A 4760-nucleotide genomic window follows, 5' to 3' on the forward strand; every position below is an offset into this window, starting at 1 on the left:
CTTACAGTGGGTGGGCAGGCAACCAGGGAGTGAGCCGCCCTTGCATTGTTCTCTGTAGGGACGGTTGGTGTTACCAGCCGCCCCTACAGTGGGGGAGGCACTGTAGGGGCTACAGTGGTCTGTAGCATAAGTGGCCAGCCCACTCTTCTTCCTCCCCGAACCACTCACTTCCACTCGCAAAAAAAGGTTTGGGAGGCCTTGGGCACCTCCCTAAAATCACTCTAGGAAGGGGGGAGGTTTCGAACTTAAATCCTTTGGTGGGGAGTCTCTTAAGGTTGCGGCGTGGATTGCCGTATGTTTAAAGAATCTCCAACACTTCGAAACAATATGGATTCCATACCACTTCAAGTAAGTTCAATTAATTGTATACTTAACGATTGTTCGATTTATCTTATTTTGATACAAAGGTACTTATGTGTTTATTTAAAATTGTTGTAGCAATCACTGGATAGTCATAGGTGTCGATGTCGGGATGAACATGGCATGGATTTGTGATTCTGCAGATTTTGACCCTCACACATATAAAGACTTCATGTCAATTCTCATTACGTAAGCAAATTTGTAATCCTAGTAACCTTATATGATTCACTTTAATATCGACTTCTGCATAATATAAGTCACATCGATTCTCATTCAAACAGGGCATTCAGGGCCTATGTCAAGAATCACAAAGGAAGGCATGATCCAGGTCTGGGGAGCCACTTGCGTTTCAAATCTCTATGTTCGGTAAGTGCGACTTAGTTTGGCATAAAATTACTAATTTTTTCGGTACTTTAAATCTCTTAGTGGGTTGTAGTATGAAAACATAGTCTTTTATTCTTTACACTAGACCTAAACTTGTCTTTTACGATCTTGTAGTGGAAAGAAGAAAAATGACTAAAAAGGGATGTCTACAGGGATGATGACCTCTTAGAGATTGTCGGTGACCTTTGCAACTTTATAATGGACCATGTTGTTTATTACAATGGTGATTACCATAACCCACAGTCCGACTTAGGTAGCAATCCTCTTTACCAGCACCTCCGTTAGTGGGATAGGCTATGTCTAAGTCATTGATTACATGTGAACTTGTTGGAATGGACTGTGAACGATTTGTAATGGACTTGGAAACATTTTGGACTTGAAATGTGGTGCTGTGTATATGTATGGATATTTATGTTGTGAATCTGTGATGTTGAGAATCTGATTATATATGTATATATGTATGTGGTGCTGTGCTGTGCTGTCAACTCGATTATTGTAATTTTTATTTTTTTCTGAAAAATAACTGTAGGGGCGGTTCTAGATTGAGCCGCCCTTGCAAATGCAGACAATAGAGGCGGCTGAGACACAAGCCGTCCTTACTAATGCTCACTATAAGGGCGGCTGGCTTCCAGCCGCTCTTACAGTGGGCCACTGTAAGAGCGGCTGTTGTTTCCAACCGCCCATACAGTGGGCCACTGTAAGGGCGGCTGGTGTTGAACCGCCCTTACAGTGAATTCCACTGTAAGAGAGTTTGCATAAGGGCGACTGAGCCAGCCGCCCTTACAGAGCTTATTTAGCCGCCCCTGCTGTACCTAACTGTAGTAGTGAGAGTGCTCGCTGCTCCGGTGGCGCGCATCCGTCGAGGCAGCAGAACCGCACAGGTGCAGCAGCAGACAGCCGGCGCCCTGCCGAGCGCCACTACCACACTACGCATGCCAGTGCCAGCACCGCCACCACAACCAGCAGCGGCGGCGGCCAGCCGCCTGCTGCGTTCTTCACGCGACGACGACAGCCGGCGGCAACTCCTACCCCTCTGCTCGCCTGTGCGCCCTCGGCACCGCCGCCGGACATCACGTGAAGGGGAGGAGGAGCAGCAGCAGCGCCGCCGCCCGCGGCGGAGTGGCAGCGGCCTCCTCCTGCTCCTTGGACGTCGTCGTGGCCATGGCTAGCCTGCGCCCGCCGCGCGGCTCTGGCGCTGACGACGACGACCGCGGCTGAGGCTCCGACTCCCAAACCTCCTCGGGCGGCCCCGTGCTGATGCTGTGATGAGAGCCTGTCATCACACACACACGCACACACCCAGAGCGCCTAGCTGCATGTTGCCAAACTCGTTTGTTCGGTTAGGGTACGTACTCCACTGAGACTTGATGTTAGGGTTTAGGGTTTGTGAGATGTTAGTCGAAACTAATGTGGAAATTTTGTTCTATATTTTGATTGTGCAATGCAATGCAACTGGCGTGTATAGTATGCCATAACTGTGATTCTTTTGGGAACCTTTTTTTTTGGGTAAGGTTTAAAGGCAAAACTCAAGTAGCATGCAACATCGACCCATGTATGCATTTGGCTAGTTTGTGTAGGACCAAGTTGTAGGTGTTAGTGGCTTTATGATATGCTTGTCTGAGTCAGAAGCAATTGGAATATCACCTTCTTGTGAAATTGGTCAATTATAATACAAACACCTCTTGCTTGTGCTTTTGCCTCATTGTGAAGTTGACCTTTGACTGGGTTGTGCCTTTATAAACTTGCAAATCAATAAATCCTTATTCATTGGTTTCAATGAAATATTGGTTGAAACCTGCAACTTAAGAAGTTATTTACTACTAGCAGGGACCCCCGTGCAGTTGCGCGGGATAACGAGGTATAACATATGACTTTGCTCATTAAAACAATAAAAATGCAATAAATGTATTACATTTTGTAAATAATACTTGTAGTCATAAAATAAAGACTGGTTGTTCAAAAGGGGAAAACATATTCAATTATTGTCTGTGCCTAGCCGGTCTACAACATATTCTAAGCAAAATATCAGAGAAATTAATGTTAACCTGCAAGGAATAAGCAAAATAACCTTGAACAATGGAATACATGTCTGATATGTGGTGAGGTAAAAGACTCGTGCTCATTAAAACTTCGTTGGGATAACATCTTTAAAAATGTTAATTAGATGATTCACTATTATTCAATGGTTGGATTGATGATCTACAAAAATGTTAATTAGATGGTTCAATCAAATTGGCTAACTCAGTGTCGAGTTTAGTATCTCTTTTGCCGTTGTGGTGGTTTAGTGTAGGGAAAACTTGGTTCTGCTAGTTAGCTGTTCACAGGGCAGTTGGGTGTCGTGTTTCTCCTCCTGCTCTTAGGTCTAAACTTCTGGTTCCTCTGAAACAGTCGCAGTACTGCTTGTATTTCCATAGGTTATGCTAATGGAAATGGTATTGTCCCTGGTCGAAAAAGATGGATCAATCAAATGTTGGATCAATGAACTAAAAATGATGAAATGTTGAAAGCAATTTGTTACCTCCTAATATTTGCATTTTTACAAACTAAAATTCTTCTCCTGGCTCATGATTATGCATTTAACTGTCCTCCCTAGATGAAGACTCAGAATTCCAGTTTTCAGTTGGGCGCACGAGAAGGTGAAGATGAAGACTTAGGCAGTTTCACTCTTGACTTTGGCTTCAAGGCCGAAGAAGTTATGAAGGCAGCGGGATATCTTGATGATGCCGATGTTGAGCAGATCAAGGACCTTGGGTTTTCAACTTTTCTAGAACTGAAGTTGGGATCAATCTGCGAGCGCCAGGAAACCTGTTGGTTTCTGAAATCAGTTTCTCTTGAAGAGAACAGGATCGTAGTGAAAACACGGCAAGATGTAATTTTTTACATCACACAAGAGGAGATCTATCATCTCCTCAGATTGCCCCGAGGTGATAAGGCCTGCCTTGTATACAATAACCAACAGCAAAAAGACTTTGCTAGATTGCGAGATGAATTGGGCATGGACAGAGATTTCAAGTTGTCAGTTAAAAATATATTGGCGTTGATGGCAAAAGAGGACTATAAACATTTGAGGGTCAAATGTTTTTTCCTCATTCTCATCTCAAAATTTCTAATGCCTAGTACTACACAGAATATAAACGTAAATGCAATAATGTACACACAGGACATGGCTAGCATCAAGTACTTTGACTGGTGTACAATAGTTTACGAGAATTTGAGGTCGTATGTCAATGATTGGCAGCTGAGCACTGTTAAGAAATCTGAGAAGAAGAAGACAGTGACTATACCCGGCTGCATAATAATACCTCTGGTAAGCATTCTGGTGCTCTCTATTTCTGTGTATAGAGCCATGTTTAACTGTATATTCGGTTGGCAGGCATACATTGTTGATAACATGAAGCTGCTGGAGATTGAGGACAAGAAGTGTCCTCGGATCAATCAGTATACTATTGAGACTTTGATGGATAGTATTCGAAAAGCTAGGCGCTGCCATGGCAGGGTCAACTTCGACAAATTTGAGGTATTGATCATATCTTTATCTGAAATTATACAAGGTTACCCAGAATTTGCTATAAGTAGTAACCCTTGTAGTTGTTACTTTAGCTGGTTCCTTTTGTGTGTCAAGCTGCATGCTCTTCAGTACCATCTACCATGCATATAGTTTTCTCACTCTTATTGTATCAGCTTCACTCCTGCTTTGCTCTAAAGCAACTACCTCTACATGTTTGATGCCGCAAACTAATCTAAAAAAATTTGAGTGATGAACCGTGTAAAGAGATCTGTGGTGTGAGTATGCATTCAGCTATATGACTAAGAGTCCTATGTGCTCTGAAAACAATATGCCTTACATGCTTATATTTCATTTTATGTGGTTCACTTGTAAGGCCCTCCTTCCATTTGGGATATTGAAGTGTAAACTGACCCATCTAAAGTTTAGGATGCCAGAATTTCCTAGACCCTGAAATATTTTTATTTATTCTGCATTGTTAATCAATACTAATAATTTGTAATTTCCCTTA

The 4760-nt window shown here is 42.9% G+C and overlaps 1 long non-coding RNA gene across 1 annotated transcript; it reads left to right on the plus strand.

Annotated features, from left to right (window-relative positions):
- LOC110429670 lies at nucleotides 263-726 on the plus strand. The gene is made up of 3 exons (XR_002446785.1): nucleotides 263-348; nucleotides 439-549; nucleotides 642-726. It is a non-coding gene; the product is annotated as an uncharacterized LOC110429670 (long non-coding RNA).

Source organism: Sorghum bicolor, chromosome 8 (genome assembly GCF_000003195.3).
Source record: "Sorghum bicolor cultivar BTx623 chromosome 8, Sorghum_bicolor_NCBIv3, whole genome shotgun sequence".
Taxonomy (NCBI): domain Eukaryota; kingdom Viridiplantae; phylum Streptophyta; class Magnoliopsida; order Poales; family Poaceae; genus Sorghum; species Sorghum bicolor.